The 24,133-nt window shown below is 39.3% G+C and overlaps 1 long non-coding RNA gene across 1 annotated transcript; it reads right to left on the bottom strand.

The window, feature by feature from the left end:
- Window positions 1–4,218: 4,218 nt before the first annotated feature.
- LOC131170532 (uncharacterized) lies at window positions 4,219–5,157 on the bottom strand. Its single transcript, XR_009141319.1, has 2 exons — window positions 5,114–5,157; window positions 4,219–4,536 (listed from the first exon to the last, which is right to left on the bottom strand). It is a non-coding gene; the product is annotated as an uncharacterized LOC131170532 (long non-coding RNA).
- Between the last annotated feature and the right edge of the window lie 18,976 nt (window positions 5,158–24,133).

Genomic DNA, 24,133 nt, shown 5'->3' with positions numbered 1-24,133 from the left:
CATTGGCAAATCCAAACTCACCACCTTCACCCTGCTGTACTCTTTCTATGATCTTCATTAATTGTTGGTCTCTGTGTTGGGAAACTCTAACTCTATCTCGCAAGTCTGGCCTCACTGAAAAATGAGCCAACAAGACCCCCTCATCTGAAAGATCTAGGATTAAACCTTGATCCATCAACTCATGTACTTTCTGAATCAACGGTCTCTTCTCTGCTGAAATGTGCGCCAAACTGCCAGAAGATTTTCTGCTTAAAGCATCTGCTACTACATTGGCCTTCCCATGGTGGTACTGGATGGTGCAATCATAGTTTTCCAGAAGCTCCATCCATCTCCTCTGTCTCAAGTTTAAATCCCTCTGTTGGAAGATGTACTTCAAACTCTTATGGTCGGTGTATATCTCGCACACTTCACCATACAGGTAGTGTCTCCAGATTTTTAGTGCAAAGACTACAACCGCCATTTCCAAATCATGGGTGGGATAGTTACGCTCATGCCTCTTGATTGCCTTGAAGCATAAGCCACTACTTTTCCATTCCGCATCAAAACACACCCTAGGCCAACTCTGGAGGCGTCACAGTACACGGTGTATCCTTCACCGCACATAGGTAGTGTTAACACAGGGGCAGTGGTTAGACACTCCTTATCCTCGTCATTATAACTGACTCTATCGAGCTCTCTTCCTGTCCTTTGCATCTTATCCACTTCCCTTTTCCTATTTTTGGTATTGTTGGTATCTTTTCAACCTGCTGTACTTATTCCTTAATTTTAGTCCTATCTCATCCTTACACCTTTTCCTTCAAAGATGTCTATCCCATCATCAACTTTAACTTTCTTTTTATTTCTTAGTCTTATCTTGATTACTAGTTTCATTACTGAGAGAATTCTAACCCTATGATTTACTCCTACCAGCACATTCTTCACCTTATGTAACACTTATAATTACCCATAGAAAATTTTTCTTGTATCCCCTTTTTTCCAACTTAACTATCAGAACATTATCATTCCCTACCAGCCTTAGTAGGAAATTGCTTATCCTGGATGAATATGAGCCCCATAAACTATAAGTTCCATCTGAACTAACACGGCTGTAGGAAATATGTGTCATGCCTTAATTCCAAACAAGATACTTCACGTGTTCATTCTCCTTAATATAATCATATATACTGCCCATAGCTTTCTAAACTTCAACCTCAAATTACCCATCAGCAACAATTTCATCTATTGAAACTCATCCATAAATAGTACTTCATCTAGCTCATAGTTTAAAACAGTCGCAAGCCTTAGTAGCTAACTCAATTTAACTCCTGTCATTACTCTGATCGTCCTTTCATACTTAACACTAGGTATGTACTTACTGTCATTCTCATATCAGGAAATTGTATATGAATTGGTGCCTATCAAAATCTCAAATAACTAGGTCTCCTTGCCTCAGTCTCTGCTCCTTATATAACGCTCTGGAATCAAAAACACGAGCTAAACTTGAAAAGAAAGAAAAATATCCTCTATATTCAACTACGCCCGATTGTCCATATAATAACGTTTAACCTATGTTTCTTAGTCTCTCTTCAAATTTCATCATCTCCTAGCACAATTGTGCTCTACCTATAAGGTATCATCTGCATGAACCCTTTACTGTACCATCGTCCTTCCTGACATAATATTTTATAATTTATTAACTTTACTTATACTCGACCTATGATTCATATCTATCATCGTTTATATTGTGCCCTTAACCCTTGTTGAATCCTGAAAGATTTCTCTCGCTAATAGATTCTTTCAACACTAATTCCACCCTTATCTATGGTCATTAATTTGATCCTTAAACTTTCTAGTGATTTATTACCATCCATACTTGTTACTTTTTATTCTACCCCTACTGTTGCTCTGTTGTTATTGCTTCACTGCAAAGTGATTCTGTTGATCACACTAAAAATGTTTGCCTGATATTCATAACGAACCTCTAACTACCTTCTCACTATCTCAAAAGTCTAACCTAAAACCTATGTGTCATTATCTATCATTCTTTTCCTCTCATCATACCTATTTGATCCCTTAGACTGACTTTTATTCAACTTACTGCTTACTAACTTCTCTTTCTCTACCTATTTAGGTAGTCCGCAATACCATCGCACACCTTCTAACATTTACTTATTATTATTGTATTCCATACCTCCATCACTTTTCTCACTAATGTGGTCCCATTTTGGGTTTTCCATCCTTGTTATTCTCCTTGCCAAGAATAACACTTAGCCTATCCTATATCTTAACTTTGTTCCTTTTATTATGCGCTCTTTAGGTTGTCCTTTCATTTATTTCCTTTGTCTTACCCAAAATAGAACTTGACTATTCTATCCCTGGTTCCATTCTTTTTCCTAACATAATAGCTGTACTTGCTAACTATATCTTTCAGAGTCTCTATCGCGTTATCATATGTTTGTGCTACTCAGATTTGGTCATTTGACCACTCTAGCTAGTACTTCCACTAGCATTTAGATTATATTGCTTTCATTCTGCACTTTCTTTATCCATTGGCCTTCTGTGATTTATCTTCGCTAATTTATTACTCTTAACACTATTATAATTAGATTATACTATTGTTTTGAATAATTTGAAATCAGAAAGGAACTCAAAGAAATTACTGATCATACTTTTATTGTATGATCTCTATTCTTATCCTTTAGCTTACATAATACCCTTACCACCTCGAGAACTGATTATGTAGTAATTTTATTTATTTGTTATTATTATTATTATCCATGTTTACTCAATTAGCCAAAACTTAAGGTTCCGGGCACCCAAACCCGTCATCCAATTCAAAGGATTTACATCCATCGTGATCTGATTATATATGATTCCTATAATGGAACTTGTATCCTCTCCAGGATACCCGAGCCAACTACTCTCTACCACACTCTACAGTCCCATCAGTACTATTTTGTGGGTCACCATTATTAGTAATAACTTTCGATCCCTTCTGAAAAGATAAGACTATACCCTAACTTGCTGTAACAAAGGTACAACATTTACCACCTTGCCCAAAACCATGTCAAACTAATGTCTCTCTTATCATATCATAGCTCTGTAAATCATATATTCATAGTTTTGACCTTCTCTAGGTAGTAGGGTTGTACTTTTATTCCATACTGATACACACAAGGTATACTATTCTCACTAAGCTCTAAGCAAAATGTTTGTCATACTGCAAAAACCATCCAAAATTCCATACCGAAGACTAGATGGTCTCACTCTATAGGTGTCACCTTTACTTTGCAACTAGTCCGAAACCTCTGGTCTGATAGCAACTCTTACTGTAACTCTAGCTCATGCTAGGGTAACTGGGTCACTGACTCTAGTTACCACCCAACTGTGACCTTCGATATTCTAGCTCTAGATCCCTAACCAAGAGTTCCCAACTCCTTTGCAGATATAGAACTCTGTTCTGGCATTACTGTACCAAAACAGTATGCGCAACATCCTCATCATAAGCACTACAGGGAAGTACGCAGCTCTACACAATAATCTCATGTCGGTACTGTAATCTGCAGCTTACAGAACAGACATCGAGAATATTGTATAGTTACTACGATACGTCCTGGCAGACTAGGTCTCTTAATCTCTTATCTCTCTTGAATCTTCTATTATCATAAACTTATTCTGTCTGGGTCATCCACTGATGACTGCCAGCAATGGTATCCTCATCCTTATCTAGGGCAACTGTACTTTCAAGACTCACTTTTATGTACTCGTGCCTTGCACGAAATGGGCACACCATTTAACCCATACTGACGAAAATATAGTATTTATTGGAGTACGTGTTTCCAAGGTAGATCTCAATAAGTTTGCTAAATCTATTTCATGTTTCTATGTACTCCACGAAAATCAAGACACTAACTGAGGTAATCTTATATTTCCCGAGGTATAACGTAGAATCTAGAAACAAAGAATTACAGGAAAAGACGAAAACAGAATCCTATACTCCGCATGTGACTCCTAGTAGACTCTTCCCAACACTTTAGATGAACATTCCCTAAGAATCTGGAGCCTAAGCTCTGATACCACATTTGTCACGACCCAACCTATGGGCCGGACCGGCACTAGGACCTGGGCCAGCCTAAAGCCCCCGAGGCCCGTAGTAAGCCTAACTGTTCATTAACCCAACTCTAAGGCCCATTTGGGCCCAATTTCAAGAAACCAAACGGACAGAATCCGGCCATAAAATGGACTTTCCAACGGGGAGTTTTCGACTCACCCGACCTGTAAACATAATAAATACTCAATTGGGGAGCTCAGCTCACCCTCCACATACTCATATCCTCATAAAAATAAATGGGAGCTCAGCTCCCTCATCCAATCCATCAAACATACATATCATTATACGTTTAAAGGTCCAACATGATAATAATATTACAGACCATAATCAAATAAATACTTCTAACACATGCGGAAATTCTAGGAGTAAATAAAATTACACAAATATTGATAAACAACCTGCGAAGGAGAAAAGCAGGTTAACCAAAAATAAAATCCTCCTGTAGCCTGAAAAAAAATATTGAACAGGAGTGAGCGTTCGACTCAGAGAGTAAAATATCAATTTTAACCATAATCTCTATAACTATCTAAAACTAATGCACCCTGTAGAGTGAAATGCAACATCAACATCATTTTCACATCATAACATCAAAAAGGTAATTTGGAGCACTCACGCACCCTGTAGCATCAATCATAACATATGGGAGCTGATCCCCTATACAGCTCTCTTAAATCCAACCTGGTGCCAGCGAAGAACTCAAGCCGGACTTTCGCTTAATAAACCAAATCGAGGGTCCCAGCGAAGAACTCAAGCCGTGACTACCCCTCGAAGGATCGGGTCCCAGCGAAGAACTCAAGCCGTGACTACCCGTCCTATCCATAGTCCACACCACATCACACGCACGCCAACGCACGCACACTGCTCCAAATTACCACAACAACATCATGGCACTTTATGAGTTATCAATGCATCATAAATCGTGCCTAGAGTTTAACTACATAAATATATGCATATAAGTGATGCATGGGCATGCTGAATATATAATAATATCGAAATTACAATTAAAATTAATATTTTACTCACAGACTTGACGGTGGTCACTGAGGCGGCTGGGCGGAGGAAGAAGGTCATCGGCTCACTGACAATTTTATTACAATCATTTAATACAAATGACTCAATACAAATCAAGAAAAGACCCAATACGTCCTAAGTCATGCCGAAAATCCGTGAGTCTCCCTATACCTAGGACCTACCCAACTGTAAAAGGGCTCAAAACACACTTCTATATCCACAATCCATATATCCACAACTCAATCACATCACACAGCCCCTCCTGGGCCCATCAAATCAATCATCCATCACAATATGTAAAATTTCAATTTAGTCCTTATAATTGATCATTTTTGCAAAAACTGCTCAAATAAGCTCTAAAAATTATAAAACTTTGCCCCGCGGTCCTTAGAAATATTACTAAGCTATTGCAAAAAGAATCGTAATTTTCTAAGCTACCACGAATATTTTATGGATTTTTAATCCTATTTAAGCACTAGAAAATTACGAAAAAGCAAGGTTCGGGTTTACCTTTGCCGATTCCGACTTCGGGAACGTGCTCGGGATGCCTAACAATGGTGGGGTAGCCAAAATCTCGATCCAATTCGGAGACTTTTCCGGTAGCTGGTCTGTCTGGCCGGAAATTCACAGATCCGGACAACTGTCGAATTTCCTCAAATTGAGGATACCTACACGAAGCCCAATAATAATATATAAAAATCAAGGGTGTTACAAAAGTCATTTCATACAAATGATTTATGTTATTGGTAATGAATAATTTGATTTTTGAAATTTGATGAGTATCCTGGTTTCCAAATTATTTGCTGTAATTTTGCTAAGGTATATTGTACTATGTTTTAAGTTATAGTTGTGCACCACTGAGTTCACCACTCAGTGATAGCTTTATATGCTGTCGCAGGTGAAAAGAGCATAGAGCAGTTGAGTAAGCTTCTTTGAAGATACTTTCAGATCAGCTCTAGGTATATCTGTCACGACCCAACCTATGGGCTGGACCGGCAATAGAGCCTGGGCCAGCCTAAAGCCCCCGAGGCCCATAGTAAGCCTAACTATTCATTTAACCCAACTCTAAGGCCCATTTGGGCCCAATCTCAAGAAATCAACCGGACAAAGTCCGGCCATAAAATAGACCTACCAATGGGGAGTTTTTGACTCACCCGACCTGTAAACACAGTAAATACTCAATTGGGGAGCTCAGCTCACCCTCCATATACTCATATCATCATAAAAACATATGGGAGCTCGGCTCCCTCATCCAGTCCATCAAACATGCATATCATCATACATTTATAGGTCCTACATGGTAATAATATTACAGACCAAAATCAAATAAATACTTCTAACACATGCGAAAATTCTAGGAGTAAATAAAATTACATAAATATTGACAAACAACCTGTGAAGGAGAAAAGCAGGTTAACCACAATAAAATCCTCCTGTAGCCTGAAAAAATATTGAATAGGGGTGAGCGTTCGACTCAGAGAGTAAAATATCAATTTTAACCATAATCTCTATAACTATCTAAAACTAATGCACTATGTAGAGTGAAATGCAACATCAACAACATTTTCACATCATAACATCAAAAGGTAATTTGGAGCACTCACACACCCAGTGATATCAATCATAATATATGGGAGTTGATCCCTTATACAGCTCACTTAAATCCAACCTGGTTCCAGCGAAGAACTCAAGCCGGACTTTCGCTTAATAAACCAAATCGGGGGTCCCAGCGAAGAACTCAAGCCGTGACTACCCCTCGAAGGATCGGGCCCCAGCGAAGATCTCAAGCCGTGACTACCCGTCCTATCCATAGTCCACACCACATCACACGCACGCCAACGCACGCACACTGCTCCAAATTACCACAGCAACATACATGGCACTTTCACAGTTATGAATGCAACATAAATCGTGCCTGAAGTTTATCTACATAGATATATGCATATAAGTGATGCATGGGCATGCTTGAACATATAATAATAGTGAAATTACAATTAAAATTAATATTTTACTCACAGACTTGACAACGGTCACTGTGGCGGCTGGGCGGAGGAAGAAGGTCATCGGCTCACCTGACAATTACATTACAATTATTTAATACAAATGACTCAATACAATCAAGAAAAGACCAAATACGTCCTAAGTCGTGCCGAAAATCCGGCACAGTCTCCCCTATACCTAGGACCTACCCAACCTACAAAATGGCTCAAAACACACTTCTATATTCACAATCCATATATTCACAACTCAATCACATCACACAACCCCTCCTGGGCCTATCAAATCAGTCATTCATCATAATATGTAAAATTTCAATTTAGTCCTTATATTTGATCATTTTTGCAAAAACTACCCAAACAAGCTCTAAAAATTCTAAAACTTTGCCCCGCGGTCCTTAGCAATATTACTAGGCTATTGCAAAAAGAATCATAATTTTCTGAGCTACCACGAATATAGAAAATTACGAAAAAGCAAGGTTCGGGTTTACCTTTGCCGATTCCGAGTTCGGGTTTACCTTTGCCGATTCGATCGGTTCGATTCGAAATACAAAATTTTGAATTTTTACTCTGCCTCGGGACCCAAAACGAGGTCCAAAAATTCCGAAAAAATTCTAGAAAACTCAGAAAAATTCGTAGACTCCAAATATATTTTTAGCTTTGCCACGTGGTCTTTAAATTAATTTTTAAAAATCATCAAAGTTTATATTTTCGAAAAATCGAACCCGATTTTTAAAATCCGAAAAATCTCAAAAAAATTACTAAAATTTAAATAAAATTAAAATACCAAAAATGCTCATAAAATAATAAAATTTAAAATTTTGGGGTGTTACATTCTTCCCCCCTTTCAGAAAATTCGTCCTTGAATTTTACACAATGCAGAATAAAGCACATGATTATACATTGAACAGATAAGGGTACTTGCTACGCATGTCCCGTTCTGACTCCCAGGTGCACTCTTCCACTGACTGGCTCCTCCACAAGACCTTAACCATAGGGATCTATTTGGATCTTAGCTGCCTCACTTGGTAGTCCACTATGGTTATAGGTTGCTCCTCAAATGTTAAGTTCTCTTTTAGCTCTATTACATCTGGTTGTAGTACATGAGAAGGATCTGGAATGTATTTCCTGAGCATGGAGATGTGAAATACGGGATGAACGTGAGAAAGGTTGGGTGGTAGCTCCAACCGGTAGGCAACTGCTCCAACTCTATCCGTAACCTCAAAAGGTCCGATATACCGAGGTGCCAACTTGCCCTTCTTTCCAAATCTCATGACTCCCTTCATTGGAGATACCTTCAGGAATACATAGTCGCCTACTGCAAACTCCACATCCCTCCGTCTGGGGTCTGCATAACTCTTCTGCCTACTGAAAGCTGTTTTCAATCGTTCCCTGATTAAGGGAACCATCTGTGAAGTGTACTGCACTAGGTCTACATCATGCACCTTCGCTTCTTCCATTTCCATCCAACACAGAGGAGACCTACACTTTCTTCCATATAGTGCCTCATAGGGTGCCATCCCTTTGCTGGAATGGTAACTGTTGTTGTAGGCAAACTCCACCAAAGCTGGCTGATCATCCCATTGACCTCCAAAATCTAAAACACTCATGCGAAGCATGTCTTCTAGTGTTTGGATTGTCCTTCGCATCGCCCTTCCGTCGAGGGTGGAAGGCCGCATCAAGTTCAATCAGGTGCCAAGTGCCTCCTGCAACTTTCTCCAAAATCGAGAAGTGAATCAGCCCTCGCCGATATTATGGAAGCCGGAACTCCATGCAATCGACTATTTCTCGAATGTAGAGTCGCGCATCTTGTGCTACGTAATATGTAGTCTTCACAGGCAAGAAGTGAGCTGATTTGGTTAAGCGGTCTATAATTACCCATATCGAATCAGATCCTCACGTGGTACGAGGCAACCCAGTCACAAAATCCATAGTGATCATTTCCCACTTCCATTCTGGGATAGGGAGCTCTTGCAGCTTCCCTGACGGTCTCTGGTGTTCAAACTTCACCTTCTGACAAGTCAAGCACTTGGACACAAAGTCTGCTATGTCTCTCTTCATGCCATTCCACCAGTAGCTATCTTTCACATCATGGTACATCTTGGTGGAACCTGGGTGGACACTGTACAGTGTATAGTGTGCCTCTTGCATGATTTCATTTCTGAGATTGTCTACATCGGGCACACATATCCTTGAACCTTGCACTAGGGCACCATCATTGGCAAATCCAAAGTCACCATCAATTGTTGGTCTCTGTGCTGGGAAACTCTAACTCTATCCCGCAAGTCTGGTCTCACTGAAAAATGAGCCAACAATACCCCCTCATCTGAAAGATCTAGGATTAAACCTTGATCCATTAACTCATATATTTCCTGAATCAACGGTCTTTTCTCTGCTTAAATGTGCGCCAAACTGCCAGAAGATTTTCTGCTCAAGGCATCTGCTACTACATTGGCCTTCCCAGGGTGGTACTGGATGGTGCAATCATAGTCTTTCAGAAGCTCCATCCATCTCCTCTGTCTCAGGTTTAAATCCCTCTGTTGGAAGATGTACTTCAAACTCTTGTGGTCGGTGTATATCTTGCACACTTCACCATACAGGTAGTGTCTCCAGATTTTTAGTGCAAAGACTACAGCCGCCATTTCCAAATCATGGGTGGGGTAGTTTTGCTCATGCCTCTTCAGCTGTCCTAAAGCATAAGCCACTACTTTTCCATTCTGCATCAAAACACACCCTAGGCCAACTCTGGAGGCGTCACAGTACACGGTGTATCCTTCACCACTCATAGGTAGTGTCAACACAGGGGCAGTGCTTAGACACTCCTTAAGCTTCTGGAAACTCTCCTCACAGTCATCTATCCAAATGAATGGAACATTCTTCCGGGTTAACTTAGTTAGGGGAGCTGCTATCCTGGAAAAATCCTGTACAAAACGCCTATAGTAGCCAGCTAGACCCAGAAAACTTCGCACCTCGTTGGATCACATAGGCTAAGGCAATCGCCATGACTTCAATTTTCTTGGGATCCACTTGAATGCCGTCACTAGAAACCACGTGTCCCAAGAATGAGATGCTTTCTAGCCAAAAATCACATTTTGAAAATTTGGCATATAGCTGGTGCTCCCTTAAAGTCTGCAACACCATTCTCAAGTGCCACACGTGTTCTTCCTCGGTCCGAGAGTATACCAAAATGTCATCTATGAATACGATGACAAAACAGTCCAAAAATGGCTTGAACACCCGGTTCATCAAGTCCATGAAGGCTGCTAGTGCATTAGTGAGTCCAAAAGACATCACCAAGAACTCATAATGACCATATCTTGTCCTGAATGCCGTTTTGGACACATCCTCATTCCTAATTCTCAACTGATGGTAGCCTGATCGCAGGTCTATCTTGGAAAAGAATCTAGCCCCTTGGAGCTGATCAAACAAATCGTCGATCCGAGGAAGTGGATACTTGTTCTTCACAATCACCTTGTTCAACTGTCTATAGTCAATGCACAACCTCAATGACCCATCTTTCTTTCTCACAAATAGAACAGGAGCACCCCAGGGTGAAGTGCTCGGACGTATGAAACCTTTGTCCAACAGCTCCTGTAGTTGCTCTTTTAACTCTTTCAATTCTGCTGGGGCCATCCTGTAAGGTGGCATTGATATGGGGTTTGTACCCGGAACAACATCAATGCAGAACTCTATTCCCCTTTCTGGTGGCAACTCTGGAAGCTCTTCAGGGAAGACATCCATGAATTCTCTGACAACAGGAACATTTTCCATGTTGACACCTTCTACAGATGTATCTCTCACCAATGCCAAATACCCTTGGCATCCACGCCTCAACATTTTTCTAGCACTAATTGCTGACACCGAGTTATATGGAGCCACGCTCCTGTCACCATCAAAGCTAAACTCTTCCACAACAGGTATGTGGAAATATACCTTTTTGTTCCTGCAGTCTAAGGTGGCATAATGAGTTTCCAACTAGTCCATTCCCAAAATTACATCAAAATCAATCACTGGTAGAGGAACCAAGTCTGCTGGGAGGATCTTTCCATCCACCACTACTGGGCTACCCGAAAAAACCATATCTACATCTATGTTGTCGCTAAGTGGGGTAGCTACCGATAAAGGACATTCTAAGGTTGTAGGGTTTCTACCCAACCTCATGGCAAACACAGGGGAGACAAATGAGTGCGTAGCACCCGGATCTATCAAAACACGAGCCTCATAGGAACAGACCAAAAGAATACCTGCCACAACTGCATTTGATGTCACACCCTACCCCTCTGTAAGGCATAACATGATCCCGTAGTATACCTAATGAATTACCTACTCCGTCTACTGATAACCCATTAAATACACTACAAGGGATTTTAAAAACTTTTCTTACTTCTTTTACAGTGGTGAGCACTATTTACAGGTGTTAAAGACTTTGGTAAACTGAAGTGAAACAACTAACTCATTTGATTTATTTGGAATATCTGTAAAAATTTTGGCAAGGTGCCATTTGTATTTTGGATAAAACAGTTCTTCAGAAAACCTGTAAAAAGCACTTCAATTATTTTCCAAATCTCAACTCCAACATTTTTCTCAATACAACACATTCCTCAACTCAATTCCATAGAAATTTTTCAAAGTCTGAGATAAGGAAATATAATACAATTTTTACAAGTCAAATAACTCATAATAAATTTACAACTTCAAGGTACAATTTGAATTTACAATCGCTCAAAACCAAAAACAAAATGTACATACAAAGTGTCATACATTACAAGACAAAATGCAAAATATTGGTATACTCATTATACTGTGTAATCCTCATCGGATGTATTAGCGGCCTAGTTTGTCGCCCTGTCTCTCTCTACCGCGATAAAGAATAAAAGCTATCGCTGAGACAATGTCTCAGTGGTGCACAACATTAACCAAATACAATTTTAATTCACAATTCATAAATCATATCAATAGTGGATACTTAAAACCATAGTTAAATTCAAGACAATGAATGTCATAAGGAATTTAAACTCCAATTCACAAATTATCAAAATTCATAATAACACAATTTAGTCAAATAGTTTAAGAATACCGTATTGCCAATTCATGCACAATTTGATCAAATAACTGAATAACACAGTTTTTCCAATCAATGACACAATTTGATCAAATAACTGAATAATATCGTTTTGCAAATCAATAACACAATTCGATCAAATAACTGAATAATATCGTTTTGCAAATCAATAACACAATTCAATCAAATAACTGAATAATATCATTTTGCAAATCAATAACACAATTCGATCAAATAACTGAATAATATCGTTTTGCAAATCAATAACACAATTCGATCAAATAACTGAATAATATCTTTTTGCAAATCAATAACACAATTCAATCAAATAACTGAATAATACAATGTTGCCAATTAGTAACACAATTTAGGCCATGACACAATTTTTTTTCCATATATGCCGTGTTGTACACCACGACAAGACATACTCACCCCAATAATCGAAATCAATGAGGGAGGAAGCTAGCTATATAATGAGTACTCATCCACACTCACCTCAGACTGGGAAGTCAAAGAGGGAGGAACATAATCATACTCACCCCAGACTGATAAGTCAAAAAGGGAGGAATAATCACACTCACCCCATTAATGGAGGAGGAACATAGTATCAGTGTCATGCCAATTGTGAGTCAAAACAATTCCAAACATTTTATTCAAATGATCCGTAAGAATCCAATAAATTTCCAAAGTTATAATTTCATTCACAAATTGGCAACACAATTCGTAATTCACTTCAATTTCCACAAAAACCATTTACAGTGCTTTTCAATCAATAAGTATCCATCAATATCATTCAAACAATTTTTCACAGTTTCAAACCATTCACAATGTTTTTCAATCAATAAGTGTCCATCAAACACATTTCCACAATTTAAAACAATAATATACAAATAGTCAATATTTATTTCAATTGAAAATAATTCAAAAGAAACAGTTGTTGTGCACAAACACAATTTAAAACAATAATATACAAATAGTCAATATTTATTTCAATTGAAAATTTCAAAAGAAATAGCCGTTGTGCACAAACCTCTGATGACTGTCCCCCTGGTCTGGACTTAGTGTTTCCTTCCCTTTTGCTGAGTCCTTGTTAACTGAGAAACACAATTTGAAGTGTTTCAGTACTAAATTAAACTGTCTCTATCGATGGTGTTTGGTAAATAATGCACTGAACTCAATTATTCACTTAATCACCTAATATACCGACCCTCGTTGCGTTTTAGGTAAATTAGGTTTTAGTGTCGTTAATATGTCACATTCGATAGGGTTTTAGGTTTGGTATGTTTTACCAAAGTCATTTCCTTGCTTAGTGCACTTTAATGCAAATTGCTGGATTCCGGGATACTGGTTTGACCTAGCCGGACGGCCTAGTTCCCTCGGTTTTCGGGTTTCGGTCAAAACTGCAAACTTGTAGATCTAGGTCTTATTGCACGTAGGGCAAAATTTCAGGTCAATCCGAGTTAAGTAGACCAAGTTATGGTCATTATACTATTGCTGGTCAAATGGTACCAATTAGGTCAATTTTTGGTCAATTTGGTCAACTCTGGTTCGGCCAGTTTTTGGACCCGAACTTGTGCAAGTTGTTTGACTTGCTTATGGTCATTTCTGGGCTTTGGTGTCTTCATAAGACTTGTAGGTATGGATCTTAACTATTCTTGGTCAAAATTTCAGGTCAATTGGACCTGGTTTGAGTGAGTTATGGCCTAAACACTCACTGCTGCCCAATTGGTCATTTTTCAGGTCCTAATTGCACCTAATCCGAATTGGTCATTTTTTTAGGTCACCTTGCAAACAGAATTTTGGTATGTTTTCTGAATGAAAGTTGGCACATTTTGTGCCTAGTTTCACCTCCAATTGGTCTCATACCAGTTGAGGTTACACATTTAAGGTTATAGGCTAAAATGTACACTGCCCTCACTATGCCTTTCACACCCCACTTCAAACACATATTTACCTTGCAAAGTTTACTTCCATACCCTACCAATCTGTTTTGGTACATTACCAAAAGCATTTTCTACTTTACATTAACATTATTTTGGGCAGATTACCATTACCCTCAACACACCAAGTATAATTCACATTTACAATTTCTAAGTACCATTACATACACACCTAACCATTACAAATCTTACATACACTTTTCAATATCAATCTACATACATATCATCAATCCTTCTAGGTCAATATTCTGCCCACACTTCCTTCAATACATACAATTACTCAAGTGTTCCCAAGCTGCCGCAAATCTTCTTCCACATCAAAGTGCCGTCCAAGTTACTAATTCCCATCCAAGTGCATAAATCACCATATAAACATGAAATAATTCACTAGGTTACTAAATCACCATGATCAACATTATTTCTCATCAATTATATGCACAAATATCTCATCAAAAACGTGACTCATGGCTGTCCAAAATGAAAACAACAATAACTCTTCAAACTCAAAATTTTTCCTTCACCAAACCAACACCCATAACATGCACACAAAACTTAACAAAGGAATTCTCAAAAAATGTAAACTTACCTTTGATTGTAACTTGCTAAACCTTCACCAAACTTCTCAAAATTGGTATCAATATCTTCCTTGTGATGTGTAGACAAAGTTTAATGAAGAAACCTAAGAGGTTGGAGTTGAAAATGGAGAGTTAAGAAAGCTTGCATGAAAAATAGCTATGGAGTTTCCTCTCACCTTCATTCACGGCAATGTTGAATTCATGTGGAGAAGATGGAGTTTCAGCTGCATATTAAGTGTACACATGTCCCACTATGTGTTTAATTAATTCCCTTAGTGGTCCACTAAAAAATTAAATCATATTTTAAGCTAAACTTTCACTTAATCCCACATTAAACCCTTGATTTTAGCTATTTATTTTAGGTACCACCAAATTAATTTTTCATTTCATTTTCTAAGTGTAATATTATTTATTTTTAATGGACATTTAGGTCAAAAGACAATTCGGGATGTCAAATGACCATAATGCCCTGCTCAAGTTATGTTCGATTTTTAGGTATACTAGAGTTTTGTCTGTTTATCGATTTCTCACTTTTCTTTGTAATATTTATATAATTTTTCTTTGATATTTCTAATGATATTTATTCTTAAACAAGGGTCTATTTAAGTCCTAAAATATTTTCCGTGGTTCCCATGATCCAGTAGCTAGTCAACGGTCCACGCCAGTGACTTCCAGTCTGATCACCCATCGCTAGGTTTCCCGGCTCGTTTAACTTGATCACATTTCTTTGCTATCATTTTTCCTTTGTTTTTCTTGTACTTTCTTTTCTTGTATTTCATTATTTTATGTCTCCTCACTCTCATTGAAGTGTGGTTCTAAGCATCCTAGCTGTCCGGACAGCACTGGTCACTGGAACAGCAGAACGCACTACCGAACTTAGGGGTGTTACATTTGAAGCTTGAGCATCCTGGTGGGTCAGGGTGAAAACCCGAGCCTGACCCCTACCCTGAGTGGCAGAACCCTGATACTGACTTCTACCTTTTGATCTGCCTCCAAATCCACGTCCCCCTTGTCCTTGGCCCTGTTGGCCATCGAATCGATCGCCATCTTTGCCGAAGCACCGGATACAACTGACGAGGAACATTCGCAATAGAACCCTGTGACCCCATCTGTGGCTTGCTGAACACGGGGCATTCCCTAGCAAAGTGACCTGGTTGGCCACACCTGAAGCATAGTCCTGAACCCATCAAACAAGGTCCTGAATGTCCTCTTCCACACTGTGGACAAGGTGCTAAGGAAGATCTGAACTGGACCAGGCTGCTGTACCAATCGTGACCACCGCTTGGATCCGTATCAGTGTCTGAACCCTCGAGGTTTGTGTCTAAAACCACTCTTCTTGTTCCTACTTTTTCCTCTGTAATTACTCTGGCCACCACTGTCTGGAGTACCCATTTGGGGAACACCGGTAGAACCCTCTGCTCTATTTTTCTTTGCTCTTCCGCTGTCATCCACAGCATAGCTAATCTCAATCTGTCTAGCTCGATCAACCACCACATCAAAAGACTGATCAGACATCATGGCCAGGTTCGCATACCTTCTATCAAGCCCCTTTAGGAATCTTTTCACCTTCATAGTTTCTGTAGCTACTGCTGTAGGGGCATATCTGCTCAATTCCAGAAATTCTGTAGCATATTCATCTACAGACCTGCCATTCTATCTTAAGGCCTCAAAGGCCCACTGCTTCTGATCTCTGAAGCTTTCTGGCACAAACCGATTGATGAACAGTTCCACAAACTGAGTCCACGACAAACCCTCCATCCGAGGTAACACGTAGTCATTCATCCATTGTCTAGGCATAGGCCCCATGACATGCTGTATACACTCTATTAGTCTTCTATCAGTCAACTGCAATTCTATTCCTGCCTGTCTGTAGGAATCCAAAAACCGATATGCATCGTCTGACACATCATAAGTACCAGGCACCAATTTCTTGAAATTTATGATCTGTTTGTAAGGTTCTCCTCTTAGTGCGGTGGACTGCTGCTGCTGTGGAGGGTGGACCATATACTGCGCCATCATATCGATGGTTCTCTGCAATCCAGCTAGAGTAGCTGCCATGGGGTCCATGGGACCCTGTGCCATGAAAGACTGATCTGAGCTCGTTGGCGGCTCTTCTACTTGAGCGGCTCTAGGCCTCCTACCCGCCTCCTGGCGGCGCCTCATCTTGTGCCGACACCTCGTCAGCACATCCGTTACAGTGCGATGGCAGCTCTCCTGCTTCTACGCATTTTCCTGAAATTCAGCAGCATTAGCCCACAAAATTCAAAACTGCACATTACATAGCTCTATAGACTCATATTTACACACAATATATGAAGCAGAAACTAGAAGCAAAGATGACAATGCAAGACGAATGTGGACCCTATTTTTCCGCATGTGACTCCTAGTGGACTCTTCCCAACACTTAGACAATTTTTCCCTAAGAATCTGGAGCCTAAGCTCTGATACCACATTTGTCACGACCCAACCTATGGGCCGGACCGACACTAGGGCCTGGGCCAGCCTAAAGCCCCTGAGGCCTGTAGTAAGCCTAACTATTCACTTAACCCAACTCTAAGGCCCATTTGGGCCCAATCTCAAGAAATCAACCGGACGGAGTCCGGCCATAAAATGGACCTACCAACGGGGAGTTTTTGACTCACTCGACCTGTAAACACAATAAATACTCAATTGGGGAGCTCAGCTCACCCTCCACATACTCATATCATCATAAAAACATATGGGAGCTCGGCTCCCTCATCCAGTCATACGTTTACAGGTCCAACATGGTAATAATATTACAGATCAAAATCAAATAAATACTTCTAACACATGCGAAAATTCTAGGAGTAAATAAAATTACACAAATATTGACAAACAACCTGCGAAGGAGAAAAGTAGGTTAACCACAATAAAATCCTCCTGTAGCCTGAAAAAATATTGAACAGGGGTGAGCGTTCGACTAAGAGAGTAAAATATCAATTTTAACCATAATCTCTATAACTATCTAAAACTAATGCACCCTGTAGAGTGAAATGCAACCTCAACAACATTTTCACATCATAACATCAAAAGGTAATTTGGAGCACTCACACACCCAGTGATATCAATCATAATATATGGGAGCTGATCCCCTATACAGAGCTCTTAAATCCAACCTGGTGCCAGCGAACAACTCAAGCCGGACTTTCGCTTAATAAACCAAATCGGGGGTCCCAGCAAAGAACTCAAGCCGTGACTACCCCCCGAAGGATCGAGCCCCAGCGAAGATCTCAAGCCGTGACTACCCGTCCTATCCATAGTCCACACCACATCACACGCACGCCAAGGCACGCACACTGCTCCAAATTACCACAGCAACATACATGGCACTTTCACAGTTATGAATGCAACATAAATCGTGCCTGAAGTTTATCTACATAGATATATGCATATAAGTGATGCATGGGCATGCTTGAACATATAATAATAGTGAAATTACAATTAAAATTAATATTTTACTCACAGACTTGACAACGGTCACTGTGGCGGCTGGGCGGAGGAAGAAGGCTGTCCCGGCTCACCTGACAATTACATTACAATTATTTAATACAAATGACTCAATACAATCAAGAAAAGACCAAATACGTCCTAAGTCGTGCCGAAAATCCGGCAGAGTCTCCCCTATACCTAGGACCTACCCAACCTGCAAAATGGCTCAAAACACACTTCTATATTCACAATCCATATATCCACAACTCAATCACATCACACAGCCCCTCCTGGGCCCATCAAATCAGTCATCCATCACAATATGTAAAATTTCAATTTAGTCCTTATATTTGATCATTTTTGCAAAAACTACCCAAACAAGCTCTAAAAATTCTAAAACTTTTCCCCGCGGTCCTTAGCAATATTACTAGGCTATTGCAAAAAGAATCATAATTTTCTGAGCTACCACGAATATTTTATGGATTTTTAATCCTATTTAAGCACTAGAAAATTACAAAAAAGCAAGGTTCGGGTTTACCTTTGCTGATTTCGACTTCGGGAACGCTCTCGGGATGTCTGACAATGGGGGGGTAGCCAAAACCTCGGTCTAATTCGGAGACTTTTCCGGTAATGGGTCTGTCTGGCCCGAAATTTGCAGACCCGGTCAACTGTCGAATTTTCGTGAATTGAGGATACCTACACGAAGCCCACAACACGGGGGTTAGTACATAAATTTTTCAGAATTTTCTAAGCTCATTTAATGCTCAGAAAAACACTGCAAAGTTCCGTGGGACCCATTGAAAAATGGTGTCGGAAAAATTCGAAATTTATGTCACCGCGAAGCTCTCGACGAGTGGAGCGCTCTGGTACTCTCGGTTTTCTCGTGGGATTCACGATTTGCGAGAAATCTAGCCCGAAAGTCAAAATGAGCTAAAACTTTCCGGGCAAAAATTGGACAAACCGCTCTATGGATTTCGGCGTTCTTGGTGTCTATGGAAAGCTCTTGACGAGTAGATGATTTTAGACATAAGACCCGGTCCAATTGGTCGCCGAATCGACCGGATTTTGGCCGGGAAGTCGAAACGTCGCGCACGCGAGGGAGGGGAGTTCTCTCGCGTTTTCCGACCGTTTGGGGTGGCGGCCGGCCGGGGGAAGGAGGTGGGACGGCGCGCCAGTGGGCTGGGGTGGCGGGGGAGGCGGCTGGCCGGCGGACTGGGGCCGGAGGAGAGAGAAAACGGGAGAAAGAGAGAAGGGGGAGGAGACGCGCGTGGGAGGAAGAAAAAGGGGAGGGAGCCGGTCCGATTCGACCGGTCCGATCCGGTCCAGTTCGATTCTGTAGGTTCGATTCGAAATACAAAATTTTGAATTTTTACTCTGCCTCGGGACCGAAAACGAGGTCCAAAAATTCCGAAAAAAATTCCAGAAAACTCAGAAAAATTCGTAGACTCCAAATATATTTTTAGTTTTGCCACGTGGTCTTTAAATTAATTTTTAAAAATCATCAAAGTTTATATTTTCGAAAAATCGAACCCGATTTTTAAAATCCGAAAAATCTCAAAAAAATTTCTAAAATTTAAATAAAATTAAAATACCAAAAATGCTCATAAAATAATAAAATTTAAAATTTTGGGGTGTTACAATATCATAGGTATACCCATGTACATAGGTTTTGATGTATGCATGTAATAATATGTATGTAAATTATTTGAGCAGTTGTATAAAAACTCTTGTAAAATATTTTGGTATGTAATTAAATGTAAATTATTGTAATGTAAATTTGAGATTTCATTTACCTGTATAGTTTTGTAATATTAAATTTTGAGTCTTGTAATCAATGAAATATTTCTTTTATGAAGAGGTTGGTTTGAAAATGAATTGATTTGATTATTGATATTTGAATTGTGAGATGAAATGAATTTTATTGGGGTTGTATTGGAGAAATCATATTGGGAGTGTTTTCCTTTTTAGGTTTGAAGAACTATTTTATCAAAATGCAGTCAGCACTCTGCCGAAATTTTGAAAAATTTTTATAACACCAGATTTTAATCGAAGATTTAAATTTATCGAGAATTGTTTTAAAATCCCTTGTAGCATATTTAATGGGTTACCGGTAGGAGAAGTACGGTAATTCATTAGGTGTACTAAGGATCATGTTACATCTTACGGAGGAGTAGGGTGTGACACACTCTCCGCTTATGTATTGATTATCGGCAGTTGAATAAGGTGACAATAAAGAATAGATATCCATTGCCCCGCATTGATGACTTGTTTGATCAGTTGAGGGGTGCAGCTGTGTCCATTGCCCCGCATTGAACACTATCTTTAGACCATACCTCAACCAGTTTTTTGTGGTATTTATAGCTGATATATTGGTCTATTCGAGGAGTGCAGAAGAGCATGATAGACATCTACGAATTATATTGCAGACCTTGAGGGAGAAACAACTATATGCCAAATTGTCGAAGTGTGAATTTTGGCTGAAAGAAATATCTTTCTTGGGGCATGTAGTATCAGTAGAGGGCATCAAGGTAGATCCAAGTAAGATAAAAGTTGTTCTTAATTGGAGGCCACCTAGAAATATCACAGAGATTCGCAGTTTTCTGGGTTTAGCTGGATACTACCATCGATTTGTTAAGGGATTCTCCATGTTGGCATCTCCATTGACCAAATTACTTCGAAAAGATGTGAAATTTCAGTGGACGGACAAATGCTAACAGAGTTTTGATGAATTGAAGAGGTGTTTGACTAAACTCCAGTCTTGACTTTACCTACTCTGGGTAAAGAATACACAGTTTATAGTGATGCTTCTCACAATGGGTTAGGTTGTGTATTGATGCAAGATCGAAATGTCATTACCTATGCATCACGCTAGCTAAAACCACATGAGAGCAACTATCTGACACATGACTTGGAGCTTACAGTTATAGTGTTTGCTCTTAAGATCTAGAGACACTATTTGTATGGGGAAAAGTGCTACATCTCCATCGTTTCTGACAGAGATCCTAGGTTCACATCTAGATTCTGGGGTAGTCTTCAAAGAGCCCTAGGAACTAGATTGAACTTCAATACGGCATTCCACCCACAGACTGATGGCCAGTCTGAGAGGGTAATACAGATCTTGGAGGACATGCTATGGGCTTGTGTGATTGAGTTTGAGGGCAATTGGGACAAACATTTGCCTTTGATTGAGTTTGCTTACAACAATAGCTACTAATCAAGCATTGGAATGCCTCCATATGAAGCTTTGTATGGCAGAAAGTGCAGAACTCCCCTGTATTGGGATGAAGTAGGTGAAAGGAAGATGATTGGGCCCAAAATTATTTAGCAAACCGAGGAGAAGATCAGGTTGATCAGAGATCGACTTAAGACTGCATCAGACCGTCAGAAGTCCTACATTGATTTAAGGAGAAGGGATATTGAGCATGCTGTAGGTGAAAAAGTATTCCTTAAGGTTTCCCCTTAGAAGAGAATTATGAGATTCAGCAGAAAGGGAAAACTGAGTCCTCGTTTCATTGGGCCATATGAGGTTCTGGAAAGATTGAGTCCTTTGGCATATCGTTTGGCACTACCTCCAGAGTTAGAGAAGATACATAATGTCTTCCATGTGTCCATGTTGAGAAGGTATCGATCAGACCCATCTCATGTACTACCAGTTGAAGAAATTGAAGTTAATCCAGACTTCACATATGAAGAAGAACCCATAGAGATTCTGGCTTATGAGGTGAAGCAGCTACGGAACAAGCAGATACCATTAGTGAAAGTGTTGTGGAACCATCATTCGGGCCAAGAAGCTACTTGGGAACGAGAGGAGGACATGAGGAGACAACACCCACAGCTATTTAGAGACTGATTACCAGGTTGTCAGTCTGGACAATTAAGAGGATTAGAACCACACTTAAGACAACTAGATAAGCCCTGAACACAAATAATTAGTAATTGTCAATTAGTTAAGTATAAATAAGAAAAACAGAACATAAGAAGTTAAACGAGCTGAGAGTCACAGCGATGGGTGACCTTCTCGGGAAGGACTGCGAGGTCGATTTAAACTCCAATTTCGAACCGTAAAATGTGACGCCGCGGTCCTTAGAACTATTGTGAACACAGTGGAAAAGAGAAAATCACGAAAAAGAATTATTAAGCCAGTCAAATAATTAGGTCAAGGATCCGGAAGAAATATTGAATTATTTGCAGATTGAGTCGAACCGGCGAGGGGCAATTTGGTCAATTGACCCCGAGAGCTGACTCCTGACTTAACTGTCAAATAAAATTAGAGAAAAAAAATTTCAGAATCAGGAATTAAATTAAAAAACTAATGGAAAAATAAATAGAAAAAAAAAGGAAAAGGAAAAGTGAAAAGTGATGACATCATGCACGATGTAATAAACATTATAATTAAAATATTAATTTTTGGATAATTTTTGGGGTCTTCCTAAAGGATAAAAAGTCATAAAAGAAAAGAAAAAAAAAAACAAAAAAACTCTTCTTCCTCACCATAGCCGGCTCACCTCTCATCTTTCTCTCTACACATTTTCTTCATCTTCTCACTACATTTCCCCCAAGTCCTCACCTTAAAACACCTAGTAGTTTTCATAACAAATTCTCCTAACCTCTTGAGGAACTACTTGGAAGCATAAAGAAGAAAGGAATTAGAAGTAACAAGCTTGAAAATTTTCCCTAAGAGAAGTTAGTGCCCATTGATCTATTATTTTCATGTATTCCTTGTAAACTAGTTTAAAAATGATCAAATAAGTAAGAAATTGAAGAAAATTATGGGTGAATTTAAAAAGTGTAATTTTCGGCCATCAAGTAGAGAACTAGGGTTTTCTTGAGTTTGATTGAATTAAAGGTGAACATGAGCTTTAATGAGTTGAGTGATTATGTTTACATGTTTTGATTTAGTAAAATGTAACAAAATTAGTAAGTTAGGGTTTTGGACCTAGGGTTTTGGAAGCCAAAAATTGGAGAAATAGTCAAATGGTGTGTTTGACCTTGTTTGAGCTGAATAATGGTCATTTGTGACCAATTGAGGTATGTTGGAAGTATTGGAATTGAATGGAAATTCGGATTGCTTAGGGCCATTATGTAGGCAGCAGGACCAAGGTCAATTTTAGGGACCAAACCTGAAAATTTACAAACCCAATTTGTGTAAGGCCAATTTGGAATGAAACTAGACACAAAATGACACATTTTTCATTTAGGAATCATGCGCAAAAAGTGACTAAAACCTAGTGAACAAATTGACCAAATCCGGAATTAGGTATGCTGCCCTGTACAAAAATGACTAAGTGAACAGTGTTTGTTCATTTGGCCATAACTTGGGTTAAGCAGGTCCAAATGACCTGAAATTTCACCAGTGGAAAGTTGAGATATAGAACTAAAACTTTCATGAAGAACACAAACCCAAATTATTCCCTTAACCAAGTCATTTAGCCACCCAAATTTGGTGACCTAAAACTACTAGAACCCAGAAATTTGCCCAGAAATCTGAGCAAGTCCAATCTGGCAGCCATGATTCAAATGGCTATAACTTGAGCTACAAAACTCCAAATGGAGTGATTCAAAAAGGAGAATAAACTTAAGACAATAAGGAACGATTTCTATGAAGAAAACTTAGTCAAATTCTAACAGCAAAATGACCAATGGAATAGTGCAACATAAGACACCAAAACTCAAAATTTGCAAATTTGCCTAAAAGACTTAGAATTTGAGTAAACAACCAAAACCAACAAATTTAGTAACCAAAATGTGGTATGTGGGTGAAATTGGAATTTCATACCTATTAAGCATTAGAAAGTCAACAAATTGACTTGAATAGTATAGTGAATAGTAACCCCGAAACACAAATTTTAAAGAACGCCAATTTTAGCATATTAAAGCTAGGTAAAAGTAAATTTGAATTTATTTTTAGATTTATGATAAGTCATGATACTAAAACACTGTGAAACTATGTGTTTCAGTTGAAAAGAATACCGGGAAAGAACCCAAGGGATCTAGTCAAGGCCAATAGG

Source organism: Hevea brasiliensis, chromosome 2, assembly GCF_030052815.1.
Source record: "Hevea brasiliensis isolate MT/VB/25A 57/8 chromosome 2, ASM3005281v1, whole genome shotgun sequence".
NCBI classification, from domain to species: Eukaryota; Viridiplantae; Streptophyta; class Magnoliopsida; order Malpighiales; family Euphorbiaceae; genus Hevea; species Hevea brasiliensis.
This window is presented reverse-complemented; position numbering and strand designations above follow the sequence as displayed.